The sequence below is a fragment of the Musca autumnalis genome, unplaced genomic scaffold, assembly GCF_047663935.1.
Source record: "Musca autumnalis isolate F117 unplaced genomic scaffold, ASM4766393v1 scaffold_5, whole genome shotgun sequence".
In the NCBI taxonomy this organism is placed as follows: Eukaryota; Metazoa; Arthropoda; class Insecta; order Diptera; family Muscidae; genus Musca; species Musca autumnalis.
The window spans coordinates 133,567,455-133,579,732 of NW_027412088.1; the positions used below are offsets into that span (position 1 = coordinate 133,567,455).

The following is a 12,278-nucleotide window of genomic DNA, read 5'->3' on the forward strand; positions in this document are numbered from 1 at the left end:
TTTTAATATATGATTTATGGCGTCGAAACAATTACGCTCTGGAAACCATATGTTTGAGATTGTAAAATAGTACTAAAGATTCTTATTAAGTGAGCAAGCCTTGAAAGCAAATGTTAAGAGTTTCATCTGTTCCCACTACTTTGTTGGTGGATATCATTCAAAGAATGTCTAAATTGAGAGTTTACGTTGGGATTAAAATAATCTACGGCTTGGTTCACAAAGGCAAACGTTATACATCAAAAGTTTAGGAAGGAGAAATTACCAAGACGTATATCAGAGATATGCACAAATCTTCAAATAATAACCTTTGCATGTTTTATGTCTTATTATTGTTCTCCATCTCCGTCTTTTTTAAAATAAATCACTTCTTTTGTTTGCTTAAAAAGCTCTTGAATGTGCATTCTCATTTATTATTTCATATTAAGATTGAAATCAAAATGAAGCTTGCAATTAATATCAGTTAATTGAAATGAATTGAAATATCAATATTTTTATAATGAGATGCAATAATAAAACAGGCAGGCAAAGAGTTGGGTGTTTCTAGTTGGCACATTGGCTTGCTTAGACGCAGTTGTCAGCTAATCTGTCCGTCCGTAAACACGTCTGTCTGGCTGTCTGTGTTGGATGTTTGCGATAACATCTTAAGTGTAGAATTTTGAAATAATGTTTGCATGCATAATATCTATAATATTCAATTTAGAATAACTATTATTGTATCGTGACATGACGCATTTTAAGCTCCATAGAGCTTTGGATGGATTTTAAATTCCATAATTGGAATAAAAAATATTCTCGTTGAAATTCTTTCTCATTTTATGGTATTAACTAATAATTGGACGATTTGAATATTTTATCATGTCTGTAAGTGTTACATATAAGGTGTTTATTGTAATTTTTCATTTAAATATGTATTGTGATTTATCTCAAATTACAAATATGTACAACGCTTCTGCTTGTAATACATATGTATGTATGTATATATTTTCAATTGAAGTTTAATGGTAGGATTTGTCGATGACATAACTGCTTAATAAATCATTTTTGAAAAACGAAAAAGTACAAAGCCAAAGTTGTATGTCACAACTGACCTACAGTTCTTAACAATTAATCAATTTAAATAGATATTGCATCGTTAGCACCATTGCATTATCAAAGTGATAAAAAGTAAATCGATAACATCTTGAAAAATAAGGTGGTTTCAACACACTCGTTTCCGACAGAAAATTCAAAGTTTCAAGTTTTTAGTCCTAGACGATGCTAACAAAACTACTTGAAAAAACAGGAATGACAAATGTGCCATCAGTTTGAGGAGGGATCACTTCAGAACTACCTGTCATTTTTGAATTGAAAATAAAATAATATAATAATTGTTTCACAAACATCCCAGAAGGGACAAGGGAGACTTCTCTCATATGATTGAGTGCACCCCGATTCATATTAGCTCAATAATATGGGACCTACTGTTTATCGCCGAGTCTGAACGGCGTGTCTAAGACACCACTTGTAGAGAACTTTTACATGGCTGAAATACTCAGGAAATGTCGCCAATATTACTGAGCGGTATTTTACCACCATTGAAAAATGTTTGATGTTGTCTGGCCGAACCCACGACCTTCAGCGTGCAAGGCGGGTGGGCACCACCATTGAAAATAATATAGACGGGAATTGTATCCGGTTTCTAAAAAAGTATCAATGATCAGTCTGTGTGAATTGAGACTTTCATCTATGGACAGTAGCCGGTAGTTACGAAAAACACGGCATTTCAAATGTGAAATACGTCACAAACCCTCGTTATAAATCCAGTGGATTTTATTTGACGTATACGCTACGATTCATGGACTTGTCGCGAAAAGAATAACAGAATGGATGACAATTTTAAAATAATCCTCAAATAGTCCTTAAAGTACACTCATGCGAAAATTTTAAACTTTTTTGAGGGTGTCGACCGATATAGTCGATCTTTGAACTTGATTTAAGTTTGAAAAAAATATTTCGATGTGCTTCTTATAGGGCCCACCAGCAATTTTTGTTGGTCAGGATTATTAAAAGCCGTTGAACCAGTATTTCAGGAAAATTTCAAAACGTTCCTCAAACTGGCTCTGCACGAAGGAAAAAAGGCCTCTCTAACATATGTCCCAAACATATTTTGCAGCTAACATACGAGTATACATATGTGTTTGCAACAGTCCCAAACAAAACATATGTTTGGGTCCTCCAAAAAAATTATGTTTGGGTGTAAACCAGTATTTGTTTGGGTGTAAACCAGTATATGTTTGAGGGCAAACAAATATTTGTTTAGATGAAATATAAATACAAACCCAAAATCCACAAAAACGTAAACAAACATTTATAATGCATAGAAATACCAAACACAAAAGCAGCAACAGGCGCGTGGAAACATACAAAATTCCAAATACAAGAAATAGTATCGCATTTGTGAAATAAAACACATTCTCCTCAATTTTGAAATTATCAACGGGAAATCGACATCTGGAATCAAATTATTTTATAATGTTATAAATAGGTGCATCCATATTTCATATATATGTATATGAAAAATGTATTAATGTTATTACTAATATTTTCTTCCTTGTCCAATAAAATATTTCCATTCACCTTCTTGCACCCTTTGTTTAAGAAAACACAAAACACTGATTTATTTACTCACTCTAACGTCTTTACTCAACAATTGCCTTGGGGAAACTGAAGAAAAAATGCTCTCTGTATTTCTCTCAAAAATAAAAAAAATTATTCATACCATTTTTCTTTCTCTTCGCTTGCTAGGTTGGTTAACTGTTACAGAAATGACTGCTTTTGGATGAATAACCCGTACTATACACGCATCTCCTTGTTATGAAATAAGCGAGGACCCTGTTGTTACGCTCTTTGACAAAAATCCTCTCTCCACCAATAAAAAAATTTGTTCTAACATAAAAAATATGTTGGTCCCCAAACAAATAAAATTCAGATATGTTACAAAATGTTGCAAACATATATTTTTATGCAAACATTCCCAAACATAATATGTTTGGATCCAAAGATATATTTGTTTGCAACCTAGGGACTGGTTTGTTTGGATCCAAACATATTTCTAACATATATTTTTCTGCATATGGGAATGCAACCACAAAGCTACTGGCGTTAGGTTAGGTTGTAGGATACGAAACTGCTGTTGATTGTTTACAGCCACTTCGCTCGGAGACCAGTGGTCCATTGTGCTCATCCTGAAAAGGGTTGGAGGGGGAGAGGAAGGGAGGAAGACAGGAAATTAGTAGTGGAGGAGCAGATACAGCAGGGATTTAGGGAAGAAATTTGTTAGTTGGTTTTCCTATGCCAGGGTGATACGTCGCTAGGACAAATACCGAGGAGGAACTCTAACTAATGCTGATGATCGGCAACTGGATAACTATATCTGACGCTGGGCTACCAGAGTTTTTGCTGTGGTGTCAAAGGCGAAATTAGTCTGTACGATTCACCTTTGCTGGTTTAAGTAGCGGGACCACCTTGCCCAGTTTCCAGACCTCGGGCACGATGTGGATGGCTAGGGACATGTTGAGAAGTTTTGTGAGATACTCATCATGCTGATTCAGCATTACCATGGAGATTTTATCAGGGCCCAACGTTTTGGGTGATTTAGGGTTCCTGATGACATTCGCAACCCATCCCTTGGCTAAATCAGCTGTTTCGGCATTACCATGGAGATTCCGTCAGAACACAACGCTTTGGATGATTTAGTTTTCCTGATGACATTCGCAACATCATCTATTGTAAATGGTGGTGGTTGCTCCTCGGTGGAAAGAGTTCTAATGCGACGTAGTACTCTTTGTCAGACCAGGTGACACGGTGGTTTTATCTGGCGATCTGAGGTACTCTCCGCTAATTCTGGTAAAGGTGTCCTATCGATCTGCTCAGCCAGCACTATACGCCTCTGGTCATTGTCAAGGGCCGTATGCTAAATTTCATGATGAACATCAAAGTCCCCCAAGACGATGTATGAAACTTCGGCAGGATTTTATCTAGCTTTTGTGCCATTATCTTAGGAAAAATATAACATTGTAATAGGAGCCGCGAGGGCAACCTTCTGCAAACATTTTAAAATTATCCGAGAGCCGGTTTTAAACTGCACTTTTGTAAAATTTTGTGTGGAAGGTACACGAAGCAGTCGACCGATATAGATAGTCTATATTCAAACGGAACCATTGCCTGGATGAAATATTACGAGAAACAAATACATATTAGACCAAATCGGTTGATCCGCTCGTACCACTTTAGTGAACAGTTTGACGTTTTGTGGAGGAGGTTCCGGAAAGACGGCCATCTTCGAACTTGATCGAAGTTTGCAGAAAATATTATGAGGACTAAATTTTTGACGAAACCGGTTGATATGTTATCGCTCCAGCCAGCCAGAAAGACCGACGGATAAATCGACTGCGAATTGTTTGAAATGGTTTTCGTCCAAACATAATTGGGGTCTAAATCATTATTTTGATTATGTACATATTTGATCGTATTCAAAATGCATATACCCTCGAAAAAATATTTATTATGTGTACAGAAGAAGAATACAAAGAAGATAAGCGTTTAGAGTCTATTCACTGTCACGTCACAGTTGGATATTTACGAAGTTCTCAGGCCCCAACTCGGTGATAAGAATAAGAAGTGCTAAGTATATTTTCGCGCAGCACTCTTCGACATGTGTCCTTCTTGTATATTCTAATTGTTTCTCTTTCATTTTATATGTAATTGTTTCCACAAAAATGCCAGAAGGGACAAGGTAGATTAAAACTAGCTCAATAATATGAAACATACTTTGTATCGCCGAGTCCGAAGGGCGTGACTGAATACTCAAGAAATTTCGCCAACAACACACTGCCACCGTTAAATTGAATAGATTTTATACAATTTCTTCCTTGGAGATGATTTCATTCTTGATTTCACTACAGTACCAATATTTGAGTTTATGTCCAACTTAATCTACATACTCGTAAATATTCTTCTTCTTCTTTATTTGCCTATTCGTCATACGAATTTTGGCGATCAATTACAATAAAAATTCGATTTTAAATAAAAATATTAGATAAATTCATAAATTTTTCACAATATCGGCAAATATGTCTCTACTTCTGGCAGCACTTAGTAGGTATCCAACATCTCCATTCTTGAATATTCGCAATCCAACATAATTCTTTTCGACCTTTAGGATTTTTTCCTTCTATTTTTGATTTTAAGATATCTTGCAGTGTTTTGTATTTTGAATTTCTCATGATATAAATATTACATACATATAAACAAACCTGTTAATTGAACCTTGGCGCTTGTGACATGTTTTGCAAATTAAGACAATTGTAAGAAAAAAACATTGCAAACTTTGTATCAATTCTACATTGATTTAATTGACAAGAAACGTCAAACGACAGAATCAATTGCGCTAGTTTTCAATGATTTACCTACCGAGCACACGACTATCATAAGTAGCTGCTGACAAAAAAATGCATATTTTATTTCTGCTCTCCACCAACGCTCAAATGAAGATATTTGAATTTTGAAATGTTTGTAACAAAAATGATTTCAACGCCTGCCACGAACAATGTTGCTGAAAGCAGCAGCAACGACGGACGGGGTCAGCCAGCTATTTCAATGAAAGCTATTCGTAATATGGGATCTTGTTGTGCAATAAAACCCATTGTGACCACCCGCATTGAAAATCTATATTATGCATTTCGCTTGATATGAATACAGTGATCACAATATGGATAGGTTGTTAGAAATTTGTTTACATTGGGATTGTGGGAGGGTTCACTGGTAATTTGGTAAATTTTACCTGTATTTTACTTAAATTCATATTTGAATATTACAAAGTCGTTCACATAAATCATATAAATAATGTCAGTGTAATACTGATGACAACTAACGACAAGAAGGTTACACGGGGTTTTGCCATTTAATGGAGCTTGCCGATTATTTTCCAATATTATAGCTACTTGGGAAATACTTGAACTTGACTATCAAAATGTGTTCTTCTTTATAATTAAAAAAAAAAACATCCAAACAACCTAGCACCGTACCATCTACATAACAATCAATTCAACGATCACAGGTGATATGCTGATAATGATCTATGAATTAAGAAGATGCCGCCGTTGACACTACTGATAGCTACGGTTTTAAAGCTGTCTTCATTCACACTTTTTTGACGCCCACCCTTATTTGTTGTGACACCTATCGACGACCCCCATACTTGGTGACGAACAAATTTTGACATTTAATAACAGTCATCATATCAAAAATATCAATGTTGCGAGCACCGATCTCTTGGTCACTTCGAACAATTTGCTTTGAATTTGAGCATAATTTTGTCCCCCGCCCTCCAGTTCTACACACTTTTGTTTTTGTTATCACACATTTCAAAGTGCTGTCAGATTTCATGTAGGTTTCCAATGTTGTTACCAAAAACAACAAAAAATTATTCGTTAAACATTCATAACGTGTCTTAAATTAGTAGCAAGAAAAAATGTAGTTTTCTCATTACCAAAACAAAGGGGTTAGCGCAAAAAAACGAGGTATAACAATTTCAAATGGATGTGGGCTGAAATTACTTTGGTTTTTTTCGTTTTTTATGTTGTGGTGGACGCTGGTTTTGTTTTCTTCCTGTTATTTATTCGGAACAGAAATATGAATGTTTTATACGCTAGCTTTTTTCATGAATGAATTTCTGAATTAAACACCTTTTAAAGACAAGTCTTAGTGTTGAAGATTTGTCCATATGAGTTTTTTGGGGATTTTTCTAAAATTTTTGAATGCATTTTTTTTATGACGATAAACAAATACAATGATATTTGCATAACACTCTGGCGCCTCATAGATTACCACAGATCGACCTACAGCTAGTGTAAGAGGTCAACAATGTTTCTTTGTCAGCACACCAAGGTCAGCGAATTGAAAACATTGTTCCTACTTCTGATCTTGTCTTCTTGCACGGACGACTTAAACATGCTGTCGAAAGGTACACACAATATCTTGCTCAGTTAGTGGTCGAAATCAGGACATTATCGACCACTATGCTCTGGATAAGTCTCATTTCAGCCATCCAGGTGGTGAACAGTGGCAGTGAATTCCTCAAGTAGAAGAACTGCACTAAGTCAGCCATGTAGAAATTTAACCTATCACATATGTATGTCGTCGACGATAGGACCCGACGCCAATCATCCGCATACGTTACGATCTCTATGCCGTCTGGAGTGTGTGGAATTTCAAAAAAGTAAAGTTTAGACAGTTCTTGAGATATCTAGAGGGAAGTCTTCTTTATGGGATGTTTGACGGTACACAGAAAAAACAAAAGTATGAATTTTTTACTAATTCCGTTCATAATCTTTTTGTCCATGTCAACAATAGAGTTGTATAGTTCATGAACGAACTATTGAATAGAGCGTATGAACTAGATCAGTCGATATAGTTCATTATAGTTCAATAGTTCACTGAACTATAATCAGTCGGTGACCGTACCTAAATCATTCAAATGAACTAGATTGTACAACTCTAGTCAACAAAGGACAACAGCCTAAACAACCACCACTACCACACTAACAAACCAAACACGTATAGATTTCGTTTGTTGTCGGAAAACACTCACTATATCAATAGCATTATTTCGGATATACAATTTTTGAATTTCTTTAATATAAATGCAACATCTAACAACTCAAGCCAGTGCTGATGGTCTCTATATGTATGTACGTATTGTATACATTTTTCTGCTTTACAAGATATATAATTCATTAGGAAAAATCAATTAGAAGAAACGTTTAAAGAACAATAATTACAAAATTAAAAAAAAACTAATTTCAAAATAAAATAAAAAACTAATTTCAAAATAAAAATAAAAAAACAAAATTTTTATAGAATAAATAAATTTGCAACAAATATAAGCAGAGTTTTGAATATAAGTAACTTTTTCTTGCTTTAAAGAAGATTATTTTGAAATGAATGAATTGGTTCATATTTTGCAAAAGAGAATAGACATACATATATCCCATGTTTGTGTTTCATTCAAAAAAGAAACCAGTATTTATTCCTTTTTTAGGTTCATACAATTTAAAAATCTGAACATTGGAAACAATTTTTGAACACTATTCATAAATTGATTGATTTTGTTTTTTTTCTTTTCGAGAGGGCTCTTATATAGCGTAACACACTCCTCTTTGCTCTATCACTCTCGGCGTGCTCTATAAACTGCAGGCTAAAATAACACGCTCAATTTTTCGAATCTGTCACTGTCACTCCGTTTTTCCCGCTTTCGAGAGTGATTTAACTAACCATTGTCCACAATTTTCTTAATCCTGTACCAATGTTGTATTGCTTCAGGTGTTCTAGCCACTAATTTCACTTATGTTGGTCTGCAAGTCTGTTAACTTCAAGAGTAAGTTCCATAACTTTTGGCTAGTCCCATCGCCTCTGCTGGGAAATTTTGTCTAATTTCGGGTATTCGACCAGCTGGTAAGTAGCGAGCGGCTTCAGCTGTAATGACGTCCCGGAAAATTCTCTCAACTTCCCGAGGATCTGAGGAAATGGGCAGCTCTCTGAAGCGGTGAATTATCTGAACCCGTGCCAATCTGCTTTTCCATGTCTGAGAAAAGTACGGATGTCAGGAGTTTACGAAGTTGGGTGGTCTGTTAACAGAGACGATGATCGGAAGATTGTCTGAACCAACGGATTGAAAGATTTATCAGACCAGGTGCCACAATGGTGACGTCTGGCGAGCTGTGGCAATCTTATTCTCGGGGGAGCGGCTTCGTTTACGGTGCAAAATGTGGAGCTATCAATCTGCTCGGCCAGCGCTGGACCCCTCTGATCGTTGCCTAGGACGGAATCCCAAAACTCATGATGACTTCAATTCTCTAGCAGCTGACGGTTATTGCCTGACATAATGGTCCAAAAGCTCTAAATCTTGCCGTGATGAATTAAAATGGCTGATGGGCGTGATATTTTGAGCATAAATTCAAATTCAACAACAATTCGAAAAATTCTATGTATGACATTCCTACATCAGTTGGTCATTCATTCCTACGGTCTATTTCATTGATTTGTTGAGAGTTTTTTATCAGCTAAATGAGTAGGGAGAATACGAACAAATAACTGGGTAGTCGTCGTCATTGTTGCCATATACCCGTATATGGTTGTTACGGTTTTAATTTATGGCACGCCCGTTGAAGAAATTTGCATTGTATAAGAGTTAGTTGTTCTTGTTGCTTTTTTTCTTTTTATAAGAAAGTCATAACTATTAACTGCAGCAAGACATCATCATTTGTGGCATCCCCACACAAAGCAGCGCAATAATATTTTCATTGCAGTCATGGCCAAAAGTTTTTAATATTGGCTTTTTTATTATTAATTAAAGCATTCTTTGGAAAATAAAAAAAGAACATTGCTAAAAATTTACTCCTCATTTTAATCAAATGAATTTAAAATTTATAAACGAAAAAATATAAAATAAAAAAATAAATATAAAATTTATAAACGAAAAAAGTAAATTTCTGCAGGTTCTGGAATTGACGATATGTGATTGTTACCACTTTTTATATAAAATACAGACGATATCAATTGTTACTGTTTTCATATAAACGCTGTAGTTTCAATCTCACATTTTTGCAACAAGGTTTAATATGATTAAATGTTCTATAATTGGATCAGTAGCAATTATTTGTTTTTTTTTGCAAATCAAGTTTCATTTTCAATGAAATATCGCAACATTTACATATTTCATATTAAATGCCTTAACATGTATTGAATGCTTTGTTACTTTTTGAATCAATCACATCGTGCTTCTGTGTGTAGTATGAAACTGCCGCCCACATTTGGCCTAAAAGCGGATAAAATAATTATAATAAAAAACAACAACAATGAAATCGAAAACAAATTTAACATTTAACAATTGCTCTGCGTAAGTACGTACAACCAACCGACAAGCAGCGTGTCGTGAGGATATTTTAAATGCACAATGCTAGGAAAAATTTATTAATCAAATTCATTGAGACGGCGACACTAGGTAAGATTTGTATGACGAACAAACGTCAATGGGCGACAAACTTATTAATCATGCACGGCATCAAACAATAATAATTTTGTCCGATTGTTTGGCTGACTGATCGGAGAATATGAATGAATTTTATATTTTACAGTATAAAAACCAACATTCATAAAAATATTCTAAAACAGTTGAGTATTTATTACGTTTTCACAAAGTTATGACATTTAACTTTTTGCCAGTTTAACCTCCTTCTCTTGATTATTGGTTCTAATTGGTCATGATCGACATTACGAGGGGAAGTGGCCTAACTATGAAAACGCGAATATGTACCATCAAATATAGATTTATACACTTTTACATGCGCTCAAACCAATTGCCGAAGCACTTTTTCCACTCCGATTGGGAGACCTCTAAAACATGGTTTTTGAAGGTTTCAACAGCATTTTCTGGCGACGAAAATTGTTGACCGCGACTTTTTTCTTGAAATGAAGTCACTGGGTTCCAAGTCAGGGCTGTACGGTGGATTACCCCTCAATTCCATGTTTTGTCCAGTCAAAAAGCCGCTCGCTTTAATCGATGTGTGAGAGCTAACATTGTCATGGTGCACAATGATTCGTCTTCTCTTGTATGTTTTTCGAATTTCTCAGAAGACTTTAGGCAAACAAATTATAGTGTACCACTCAGAATTAACCGCCCTACGTTCCTCAAGCCGTATAGTAGTCATATGGTCAGTTTTGCCGAAGAAACAGCCGACTAATCCGTTGGATTTGGTTCGCCCCAATCGACAATAGCCTTTCTTGAGCGATTGTCAAATTGTGCTGGATCTAACGAGAAACCCCCATTTTTGCGGTCAGGTGTTCATGCAATATCAAATGTTAGTTGGTGGAAGAAATGTCCAAGGATGCGTTCACGCACGGTTTAATTTTTTTCTGGCACTACGCCCGTTTTTGACGACCCTCACAACCTTCCTTTTTTAGCGAGTGGCGGCCACGATTGAATTCATTAAACCAGTTTTTCATAGTGCTATAGAATGGTTCTTTATCGACATACAAAAATTTAATTTTATCCATGCACTCTTGCGTGATTAGCCACATCGAAAGTTGTGAAAAATTATAGGACGAAAATGATCACAAGTTCACAAGATTCGAATTCATTATAAATATTTTTGGAGTTTGGGCTTACTAAACCTATTGAAAAATATATGGATTATTTGAAGATTAATATTCCCCGTTTCTAAATAAGTGATAGAAATCCGTGGTGAAGAAAAGATGCTTTGCTCGTATAAAGTTGAAAATCTAAGAAATCCAGTTTATCTCTACATTTACTTTCTAGGAATGGCGCTGTTTCCATGGGTTGTAACCACAAAGCTACTGGATTTAGTTGACTAGGTTTGGCGGGGCTTTTGAAAAGGTGAAATGTGTCGTGCGGGCCTGTGTCGCACGCTGGGCTAATGTTTTGCACAGTGTAATCAATCATCCCGAGCGTAGTTGAGCCAAACTATTCTTGTTTGTCGTGGCAGCTTACGTTCCTCAGCTGCGATAAATGGGGAATGTTCTCCGAGGACCACAATCACACGATAGTTGTTTATTTTATCGTCGACTGTATATGTGTGAATGCTATTGAGAGGTTGGACCTTTCTTTCTAGATCATTAAAATCCATCCAGACATGTTTGGGTGGGGGTCCTATCCATAAAATGTCGATTAGAATAGCTCTCACGGCAATTACTGCAATTGCTATACCGGAAGAATCTTTGTCCCATCGTAAAGATGGTTCACTGAACACATTAGGAGGCACCTTGTTGCAGTTCTTAGTTTGGTATTCTGAAGGTTTGAATATTTTCCATCGCGTTGCATTCATATTTGCGGACCACAATGGCTCCGCATAGCCGACCAAAGACCGACATATCGCGTTATATGTGGTCACCAAGGTTTCTATATCTGAACCTCAAATGCTGCCAGCTAGGAACTTGAGGACCTGCATCTCAGACTGTCGCAGATAGCTGTGGCATGCACGGACGTGAGCATGCGGTCGATTGTGACTCCTAAAATCTTGGGGTAGTTACTGGGCGGAATACTGCTACCATCGACCAAGACATTCAGCTCAGTGCTCACTCTGCAGTCCATATGGAGAACATAGTGGCCGTAGATTTAGTGCCGGATATTAATGGTGATAAAGTCAGTCAAATAGGAGTTCAACCTTTCACAAATCACATCAGGGAAGGTACCCCAACCTAACTTAAAAAGATCCAGCGAC

The 12,278-nt window shown here is 36.1% G+C and overlaps 1 protein-coding gene across 4 annotated transcripts in view; it reads left to right on the top strand.

The window, feature by feature from the left end:
• Positions 1-12,278, top strand: part of shot (dystonin-like protein short stop) — a 227,166-nt gene that overhangs the window by 49,456 nt on the left and 165,432 nt on the right. The gene's annotated exons all lie outside the window — the stretch shown is intronic.